Source organism: Haplochromis burtoni, unplaced genomic scaffold (genome assembly GCF_018398535.1).
Source record: "Haplochromis burtoni strain Fernald_Lab_line unplaced genomic scaffold, NCSU_Asbu1 Contig_352, whole genome shotgun sequence".
NCBI lineage: Eukaryota > Metazoa > Chordata > Actinopteri > Cichliformes > Cichlidae > Haplochromis > Haplochromis burtoni.
The window spans coordinates 556,473-567,854 of NW_024582713.1; the positions used below are offsets into that span (position 1 = coordinate 556,473).

Below are 11,382 nucleotides of genomic sequence, written 5' to 3' on the forward strand. Positions count from 1 at the left end.
AATCAAAATCAAAATCAATTTTGCTTTTCCCCCCTTTCACTCCCGGACCCTTGTGTGTGTGTGTGTGTGTGTGTGTGTGTGTGTGTGTGTGTATATATATATATTTCACAATAATGAGATCTGTGTATGCTTACATAATATCTATGACCCAAAAGCTTGGGTTTCAGACAGTTGTGATGTCATGATTTAATGAGAGCAGATATATATTTAATGAGAGCAGATATAGGAAAGTTTTACATAATTTGGCCTATTAGTTTTTGCAGGAGGACAAAAAGCCACGGAGCTGTAATTAAAAAGCTTCGTTCTGTCTTGGCAGAGGAACTATTCCCAGCAACTTTTCAACTTATAGCATATTTGTTATTCGAATTCAACAAAACTCACATTTCACACATTATACAACTCAAACTAAACCACTTACAAGAAGCGGTCTAACATATTACTAATATTAGTAAGCCCTCCTAAATATGCAATTAAACATCCTCCATAACTAAAGAAAATTAGGGTTGTGCTGGTGATTGCCAACAGTCTGCCAGTCATGACAATATTTAGGGTTTTTTTTCTTCCCACTAATGCATAATAGCAATATTACATTCTTTAAATTCATATTAAACTTAACTTCCCTCACTATCTTGCCATATCACCATCCCTGCATATATCACACACAACAAGCGTGAGACTGTGCATACAGAAACCTCTGGACTCCTTAAAATGAACAGGGCTGTGGCGAGCAGCTAAAATGGCCTAGCGTAAACAAAACCACACAGAGCGTATTTTTGTCTCTTTTAATTTAAAGCTTGCTAATTTATCTCATTTCTTCATTTTTGTTCTTGTTTTAGTGGGATAAATAGAGAGACCATGGTGCAGAAAAGAAGAGGTAGGTGCACCAATTTTACACATTAACAGCCTGAAAGACAAAACGTTATGATGAAATGTTAGGACTTAACAACATGCTGGCTGTGCACTTCTGTCTGCAAATCACATAAATGATGCGCTTCCCTACTATCTTTGCACCATTTTGTCTGTGTGCTACAAAGTATACAGGAGGAAAGTGCTTAAAAATGTATATTTTTAAAACTGTGCTTTGCATGTGCAGATTTCTACAGATTCCAAAGGATACTCATCCTCACAAACAGTAAACGAAGCACTCACTGTTTAGATAATCTGTTTTTGTTTATCTGTGACCTCCTTGATGTGTCAGTCAGGAAATGACCCGCTGTCCTTATCTGCATCCATTTATAACTGACACGTTGGATTATGTGCAGGATATTGGATTACTCAGAGCCAGATCTGACTACTTCGAAAGTGAGATGAGGGGTAAAGGGGTTCCTGGTTCCTCGGGTAGTTGAGTGTACTTTACATTGCCCAGGAGTTCTGGAAGAACTAGTTTGAACCACATTCAAACACGAAAAGGAAGAAGATATCTTGGCTGACTGATTTGCTACTTGCAAATTTAGAAGATCATCTAAAAGCTGCAGCGTTGGATAAATCACAATAAATGGATGATTACCTCCTAAGAGGAGGGTGCTGCAATTTACCAGGTGCATTGTTTGGGGAATAGAAACGGAAAGTCACAATTTCTCTTCCAGGGAGTCATTAATTAGGTCCCATTTTTCTCATTACATAAAGACTGATGGTAATTTCCCACCCAGCGTTCTACTTTCAGCCATCTAAGGAAGTAGTCAGTAACAGACTCCCAAAATCACATGACACTTCAGAAGCATGCCGGGTTCTTTTATTTCCCTAGTTTTGGTATTAAAGCTGAATAAGCTGCCCAGTTTCAAAAGGTTAGGTACAAGTTAAGAGTTTATTGTATAGAGACTCTATTTAGAAGATTACTACTGGATTACTAGTTGATACTAGAGTTGATCTCCTCACTCTTATAGTGAAAGTGCTGCTTATAGATCAGTCCAGTATATTCCTGTCTTGTTCTTTCCCTACAGCTGGTCTTCTGTACAGGTTGCTTGTATGATGCTCAACATTCACCTGCTTGTGTCTCTTGTCCTATGGTCCAATAGATCCCAAATGCATTAAATCTGTGTCATGGTAGGTACGTATTTTTATAATGTCTATGGTTTCAAGGGGGCTGCAGGTGGAGAAATACTTCATGTTCTAAACCTAAGGACTGTGATTCACTGGAGAGGCAGCTGACTATAAAGATTTAAGGTTAATTACTATTTTTAACCTGTTTTTTGGACAAGCTCTTAAGGAACTTTTATATACTTGACACAATATAGTTGGTATTTTAAATATTTAGAAGGGAGAATGTTAAAAACTGTATTTTTGGGGCAGTGAGTGTCTAATTTTTATCCTAGAAATATAACCTAAATCTATGGAAATACAAAAATCTCTTCAAAGTGAAGATCTGTTGCTTTCTTCTACTTTACATCAGTCTACATTGTAGGCCCTTAGGCTTTTGGGTGCCATTTGGCTAAAGCATGACAAGTGAAAATATACCTTGACCTCATTTAATGTATGAAATACTAGTGAACTTAAAAAAAGAAGACCACATTAAATTATGAAAGGCCTGACACTCAGCTGTGGGTGACATTTCAGTTTTATTATGAAAAAAAGATCTCACACATTTATCACCAATAATTAGGCAAAGAGGCAGTCAACTCTAGAACCGTGAAACACAGTTTTAAGCAAAAATGTAACTTTATCCAAATGCAACCATTAGACTACAAGACATGTCATGTTGGAACATAAGATAACTACCAACCTACGCAGCTATAAGGGTTAATGAAACGTCTGATTAAAAGAAAACACATTTTTATAACAAGATCTTCTCTCGCCCACAGTTTCCTTTAACCTTTTGTTCCCACAGAGATACTCAGTCTATCAATGCAATACAGCAGAGTTTTTCCTATAGTAGAACAGGATTATTAGAGTGTGAGGGTGCTTTTTTTGTTTAACTTTCTTCCTACAGAAATTCCAAAAGTGATCGCTACAAAAACGCTCCATATAGGTAAGTTTATTAAGCCCAGCTGTTCCTGTCACCGCAAAGTAGTTCAGAAAGCATCCTTATCAATATGTAAATCTCTTCCTGCTCTTTACACTCAGTCATAACAGATGTTTGCTTACAGACTGTATTTGTTTCCCCAGAGCTATTTAGTTAGATTTAGAGAATCACTGTTTTATTTCAAGTTGAACAATTGTAGCTAAATACCTTTTTTAATAAAAATTAATATATGTCCAAAAAAACAAAAATATTTTGTTAACCATGACATAGTACTTTGCTTAACTCATTCACTGCCAGCCATTTTCAAATCAGGTAACTCCCCACTGCTCATTCACTGCCATTGACGTCTATAGACGTCAATGGCAGTGAATGAGTTAAGAGTTGAAAAGATTTGTTAATTACTACATTTAAACCACCAGCTGTTCCAGCATTATTTTTGTAAGTGTGGGAGACAAATGAGAAAAGGTGAAGACAGTGGGGTGGTTTAATACTACTTAATAATACTTTCTTTAAAAAGCAAAAGCCTTTGCCAAAGGAAAATGTAATCCTGTTTGCTAACAGGGCGATGACAGCCACCAAAGTCAACACCGACAGCTATCTAGTCACAATGTAACACCCACAATGCAAGAGGGAACAAGGGGATACTCTTTACTCTTTTGTTCAAGTGTACATGTGGGAGTTTGATCAACTAGGCTAAAGGATTTTGAGAAGGCATTTGAATGCATGTCTCGGTGTGTCACGTACATCCCTTGGGTGCTTCAGAATTAAGAAGTACCAGGCATGTTGTTACAGGCTAATCAGTCCATGCAGATGCAAAGTGAGAGCTTAGTCAGCATTGGCAGCAATAAGTCACATTCATTCCCAGTGGGTGTTGCACTCTGCCAGAGGTGCCCTTTGTCATAGATTCTGTTCATAACTTTTAAAGACAGAATTTCACATTCAGCCAAGAGGCGGAGGGTTTCACGCTTGGTAGTCTAAGAATCATGTCTCTGCTTTTTGCAGATGATCCTGTCAGATACATCAAGTGATTACCACTGTCTCACACTGGGGTGATTTGTCGAAGCACCAGTATTGCAGCCATATCCAAATCCGGAGTTCCCATGTTGTTCCCCAACATGGGAACAAGTTTCTGCCTCAAATGGAGGACTATTCCAACGCAGTTTTGTTCACTAGTGAGAGGAGAATGGAGTGAGAGTTCGACAGACGCAGTGGTAGTGTTACAAACATTGTACCACTCAATTGTGATGAAAAGAGAGTTAAGTGTTAAGGCACAGCTGTCAACATCTGGGAAGTGATAGGAAGAATGAGTCTGTGGGTATAAACAGTGGAAATTAATTTCCTCCATAGGGTCCTCTGGGCTCTCCCTTACAGGAGGGGTGAGGGGCCTACAACCACTGCTCCTCTATATCAAAAGGAGCCAGCTGAGGTTACTGGGATGCCTCCTAGATACCTCCTATGTGTGGCGCTTTGGGAACATCCGACTGGGAGGGGACCCAAGGACAAGTCTAGTACATGCTGTAGAGATTATGTCATTCAGCTGGTTTGGGAACGTCTCCATGTCACACCAGAAGAGCTACGGGCAGTTGATGTGGATAGTGAGGTCTGGTTATCTCTGCCGCCCCTCCGATTTGTACCCAGATAAGCAGCAGAAAGTGGATGTCATTTATTTAATTATTTTGTTTGAGTTATTCTAATTATTTGGGGTAGCTTAAAACTGTAAAGTGGACAAAGAAGAAAAACTTAAAACCACGAATTAGGGATTTTATAATTAAAAATAATACAAATCTTCTTCTAACTGAAAATTAATCAGTTGCAGGAGAGAACGCGAATACTGGCCAGGGAAGACACGTGATCGTCCTCTAACCTTAAGTTCAAAGACTCAGTGTAGTGGAAGAAGAAGTCAAGTGAAAATAATGGGCAACCTGACTAAGGCAGAGGCAAGGCGTTGCAGACTTCCCATTTTGAGGTAGACAGGTTTCACCAGCAATCAGATTCGCACATTCGCTTCCACAAAAGCTGTAATAACAGAGCCTGGACCTCTAACTGATTGTAGGTTACCTGCACAGTGAGGCAAAGGTGGGTGAAGTTAGTCCAAATAAATATTAAACTTTACACTAGGTGGAAAAGTCAGTTTCTTTAACCACGCATCAGGCTAATATTACCCTACGCTGATAAATTGTCCCTTTTCAGCTTGTCCTGACTTGCTAAAAATAAATAAACCGCAATAACTTTTCCTCGCAGTCCTCAAAAAGCCACCGCTGGTGAGGCAAACTGAAACCATCACGCTCAGTTTATTCTTTCTTTACATTGAAACACCTTAAACACGATACGACACGAAGTTTCTGTGACTTTTCAAGTTATTGCCCCGTAAGTTTTCCAAGCTGGTGTCAGTTGGCAGCGTTAGCCAGCTAGCTCCCAAGTTAGCTTCCCAAACAATGTTCACCTGTTACTGCTTGTGTCAAACAAAAATCAACTCCGCTTTTTCGACTTTAACACTACAAAAAAACTTATCGATTTTAACTCCCTGTGTGGAACTCCGGGGAAAGAAAGATAGCTGCTCAACTGCGCTAAGCTACCGCCTGTTAGCATGAATGGGAAAAAGTAGAAGCAAACCACAGAGCAAGCCGTAGCTCCCCTTAGCAAAGAGTGACAGGACACCAACGGAGTCAAGTTTAAAAACGTGGAAAACTACATACCCGACGGCAGCTCCTGTTGTCCGGCAACTTTTGCTGTTACTTGAAGCTCGGTTGTAATCCAAATAGAGTGATTAAAGCAGTGCCTCCCCCACCGAAACTACCCACCGCGTCCGCAGACAGCTACAGCAGCTGGAAACTCCGCCGCTGCCCAGAAAATACAACAACAACATGGCAGCGCCGCGCCGCGTTCAGGGCGCGCTGGACAGCCGGTAAATACAAAACTAACGTGCGGTCTCTGACCTGCGAACATGTAAGAAACTTCAAACAAAGCTGAAATGTGAATGACATCTTTTATTCTGGCACAAATTTAATGCCAAAATGCCCATCATCATTAGCGGAATCCAGGTTTATAACTTCACATTTTTTGTCTCGTCCAGTAAACAACTGACAATTATTTAAATAATAAGTTTTTACACTTATATTACTTAGTAAAGTAACCCCCAAAACCACAGGGTGCAAGACAGGAATCAGTGAAACAATCGAACAAAAGATGAAATGTAACTAAGAAAAGAGGTGAAATATGAATCAGGTTAAAGCAAGGATATAAAACTTCAATTCCCTTCAGTTCAATTCAATTTTATTTATACAGCGCCAAATCACAACAACAGTTGCCTCAAGACGCTTTATGTTGTAAGGTAGACCCTACAATTATACATACAGAGAAAAATCCAACAATCATATAACCGTCTCTGAGCAAGCACTTTAGCGACAGTGGGATCTTGAAAATTGTTATTTGTATGTCCAAACCCAATGACTACTTAGGTGCTTCCCCCAGACTTTTAGCTGTTTGCTCGTATGATATTTTAGGCTAACACAAGCTTGATGGTCTACAATATCTCTGGAGAAAGCTGCTAAGCTCACATGTCAACTATTTATTACTGTCATCTTTAAATATCTAATACTGCAGGGGGAAAAGCAATGAGAAAGATGGGTAACAAAGTGTTTACTTCAATGTTTTGAACTTTAAGTTATACTAACTGAGTCTGAATTTATTTTACTAGCACTAATTAACTTCCAGCTAAAAAAGATGAATTCTAATAAATAATTCCAAAGGTTATGCGTCTGAGTTTGTGTTGCTGAGTGGAATGTTTACAAAGACTTGGACCTTTGGAGATTATTTTTCCCTACAAACAGACAAAAGATGGATGGAATGAGCAAGTTCAAATCAGCAAGTGCAAAGCTGATTTTGGTTTTTATTCTAGTGGAGTTTGCATCAGTAAGATGGATTTTGTTGGGGCTGATGTTGAAAGAAGGGAAAACAAGGAAGAAAAGTAAATGAAAATCAACACAATCAATAAGGGGAAATACACTGAAGAGAAATGAATGTTTCCCTGATGAAAATAATGGAGGTTATCTATGTTTTTAATAAGAAACCAGAAAATTATGAAAGTTATTTTAGTATTTGAAGAGCCAGAAAATGAAATGCTATGGACTGAGATTTCACCCCTGGTACTACATGGTGGCCAATCTGCTACAAGGCCATTTTGCATCACCCTAAGAAAAAATATAAAAGAGAAAAAAGCACAAACTTAAAAGCCAAATAAAGAATGATAAAATAGTAATTGAGGTGCTGACTTGGCCTCCAAATTCCCCAGATCTTAATCCAATCAAGCATCTGTGGGATGTGCTGGACAAAAAAGTCCGATCCATGGAGGCCCCACATCACAACTTACAGGACTTCCAGGATCTGTTGCTAATATCTTGATGCCAGATACCACAGCACACCTTCAGGATTTTAGTGGAGGCCATGCCTTCGAGGGTCAGGGCCTGTTGTGGCAGCAAAAGCGGCACCAACACAGTATTAGGCAGGTGGTCATAATGTTGTGCCCGGTCAGTGTATAATGTATATTTGTCCTAAATAATCTTTTTCCTAGTTTACATTAGAAGGCGTTAAGTGGAACAGGAAACTCACTGATCACAGTCACTTCTTGAGTCTATCTATAGAGCTCTGACTGAGGTGATTACAAACCTTTATAGATCGTGATGCTCAGTGAGGCACTAGAACAGACGAGATTAGTGAACAACAGTTACAGCAACGCTAATCACCCGTGACCTAACCGGGTTGTTCTCAGTTTGAATCATGTGACTCCTGAGTGAAAAAAAGAAATTCATTATCCAGTTAGGTTCACCTAACGAAATGAGCTTTCAAAGCTTTCATAACACCAGCTTTAAGATTATGTCCACTGTCATTCAACACTAGATTACCAGCCAGGTGAGGTGGCCCAGGGGTCGCAGACTTTAAGAAGCTTTTCCACTACTTAATTGTCCGCAAACCTGGAGCTTCCAATTACCTCACCCTTATGAGAACTTGTAGGGCAAAGGTGGCCAGTTTAACTTGGCTTTTCTTCTCCATCTTATCATCAAAGGATTTAACTTTTCTCTTTGGGTCTAGTTTTTTATTCATTACACATCAACTTGTGTCACTTTTCCTTCCTTCCAGCTGATTGTTTAATGCGTCTCACCCTTCTCTGTAGGTAGTTTTCAATCTAAATGTGGCAAAAATGAAAGAAACTGTGAAACACTGCATATGCTTTAAAACAAATGCCTGTGGCATGTACTTCTGTCCCGCAGTAGGCTTTTTTGGAATCTATTGAAACAAAAGTTTGATTATTCATGACCACCTACGCCTGTTGGCTAGACGTTTGACCCCAGTTTCACCTGCAGGTAAATGGAATGAATAATGTAAATGTCCTTAAAGATTGTCTTTAATGGCTGCTGTTAGAGAGTGTCTGTGAACCCAATCTGATCATCACTGGGATCCTAATGATCCAAACGTGGTCTGCTTTAGCTTAGCTTTAGCTTCACATAAGATTAATTATACTGTAATTAACTGTCCCCCTCATTCCCAGTCTCTCACAGTATTGCATTTGCATTTGCTATACCATGTAGCATACAGCTGTTTTTACATTTCATTTTAGATTAGTACATGACATCTAGCTCTCCATAACTTTTAAATCAATTTTAATGACATTTCTCTGTATACCTAACTTTATTTTCATCTTAGGCCAGGGGTGTCCAACTCCAGGCCTCAAGGACCGGTGTCCTGCAGGTTTTAAATGTGTCCTTGATCCAACACATCAACAAGTCTTGAAGTTCTCCAGAGGCCTGGCAATGAACTAATCATTTGATTCAGGTTTGTTGACCCAGAGTGACATCTAAAACCTGCAGGACACCGGCCCTTGAAGCCTGGAGTTGGACACCTCTGTCTTAGGCTACTTTAGCTAAACAATTGCAGCATGGAAACTGTGGCTGTATCTGTGCTATTATATACTACTCTTCAGTATTATTCATGGGGAATTAACACATATTGCACATATTTCACATTGGCTCATGTGCAAATTTTTCATAGTCTATTAGTAGTCTACTAATGTTACAGTCTGGACTGAGCATTTCTATAAACAGACATTTATTATTATCTTTTGCTGTTCAGGCTCAGAACGAGATATCTAATTTCCCTTTTTGTCATTCAAACAGCACAATTGTTTAGGCTGACATATTTAATGCACAGCCTTTGTATGCTGCTTACTGGTGTGTAGCAAGCTTTGTTGTGCACTGTACCACTGAAACTGCTATTTACAGGACTAAATAGTGAAGCTGGCCAATTCAAACATAACCATAATTTCTTAATTTCAATGCATTCTGATGTAAGTGTTTCCCTCATTGCAACTGCCTTTATGTAAAACCATGTTTTCCTTCAATTTTGAGTAACAACAACACCAACATACTAAAGCAGTGCCCTGGTGTGGATGTGCTCATACAAAAGTCTGATCACAAGCTCTCTAAACTCATCTTTAAATGTGAGAAAATTGGGAATATTTTCGTGACAAAATTAGTTTCACTCACTTCACTTAACATGATTATTTGTATAATTTAACCGACTTTATCACTTCATCTTTTCATTAAATCACCCAGAGGTATATTAGAGTCTACATGCATACCTTATTAGGTACACCTGTTTGGCTGCTCACCAATGCAATATCTAATCAGCCAATAATATGGCGGCAACTCAACACATCAGAATGAAGTGACTTAAGCGGAACAGGTGATTGAAAAGTTAATTTAAGTGAATAAATCCAAGTAGATGTCTGAGAATGATGTGGGAAAAAAAAGAGAAAATATCCAGTGAGCAGTAGTTCTTTGGGCAAATATGACTTGTTGAGTTCAGAGGTGAATCACCAGACTGCTGTGAGCTGCTAGGAAGGCAACACTAACTCACACTGTCGCAACGAAAATATGAAGAGCCTCTCTGAATACACAGCACATAAACCTAAAGCAGCAGAAGACCACACTGGGTGCCACGTCTGTCAGCCATGAACAGGAAACTGAAGCTATAATTCACACAACCTCACTACAATTGGACAACAGAAGATTGGAAAAACATGATTTGGACTGATGACTTTCAATTTTTGCAATGACATGCAATGCAGCCCTTACCTGATTAAACTGTATGTGAGAACATGGATATGTGGCTCACTAAGACAGGAAATTAGATAGGCTTGTTGTACCAGGTCCTTTGGAAAAAGTGTGTGTATTGTCTGATAGCACCTACGTGAGAATAAAGCAAGTAATTGAATTCACATTGGGTGAGTGGCCATCATGTGTCCTATCTTCTTCGTGTTCTTCCCATGCAGCATCCTTACTGAAACCAAACAAACTATTTCCAGTAGTGAGAAGGGACAAGCCTGTCTCAACCTGATTTTCCAAACAATGACATTTAATCTCAGGTGTGAAGGCAATTTGAGTGTGTCATCTTGTTTCTTGCAGTCACATAAGTTCAGTCTAGGTTTCAAGCCAACTGATATGTTAGACGAGAAAGAGGAAAATACAAAAAGAACCGGTTTCTTCAGGGAGAGCAGCGAATGTCGATGTAGTGTTGTGTGAAAGACCCCTTTTCTCCAAATCAGCTACAGATATGTTTTGTTTTTATTTGTTTTGTTTTCTGTAATTTCACATTCTATTCAAACTGCAGATGCAAACTACCTCAATTTCTCTGCATGTTATATATATATATATATATATATATATATATATATATATATATATATATATATATATATATATATATATATATATATATATATATATATATATATATATATATAACATGCAGAGAAATTGAGGTAGTTTGCATCTGCAGTTTACAGGTATAAAATAAGCCATAACTGGCAGCTTGAGGTAGTTTGCATCTGCAGTTTACAGGTATAAAATAAGCCATAACTGGCAGCTCTGAGGGCTTTGGTTAGTTTTTATGGGGTCAGTAAGGACAGCCAGCAGTAAGAGAGCCAATAACAGGAACTGGTTGAAAATAAGTCAGAGAGGCTGGTGTGGTGAAGGGAGAAATTCACTTCAATGAGAACACAGCAAAAAAAAAAAAAACACCCAAAGAAACCAAACCCAAAACCCCCCCATAAAAACAACAACAGGCACTTTAAAAATTTAGGGTGAGGAAATAAGAGGTGGAACATCAAAAAGGATGAGAAAATGTTTTTGTTTACTTAAAGCTCTCCAACCATCATCATGTTGCTCTGTGTAGGAATTTTATCTTGATAATGAACACAATAGAACTATCACAGTTGTTCTTTTGAGCTTCTTTCTTGGTTTGGTATCACTTTGACCGGGGATGTCAAACTCGTTTTACATCGTAGTCAGATACAGGCCACTTTGATCTCACTTTGGGCCAAACCAGATAAGATAAAGTGCACTTTCAACAGCGTGTCTAAGTTTTTT

General features: G+C 38.8%; 1 protein-coding gene across 1 annotated transcript in view; it reads right to left on the reverse strand.

Annotated features, from left to right (window-relative positions):
- Nucleotides 1–5,832, reverse strand: part of plekhf2 (pleckstrin homology domain containing, family F (with FYVE domain) member 2) — a 35,874-nt gene extending 30,042 nt beyond the window's left edge. The window contains exon 1 of the mRNA XM_042228801.1: nt 5,656–5,832. The gene's annotated coding sequence lies outside the window, so the exon portion shown is untranslated. The remainder of the gene's footprint in view (nt 1–5,655) is intronic.
- Nucleotides 5,833–11,382: the final 5,550 nt, after the last annotated feature.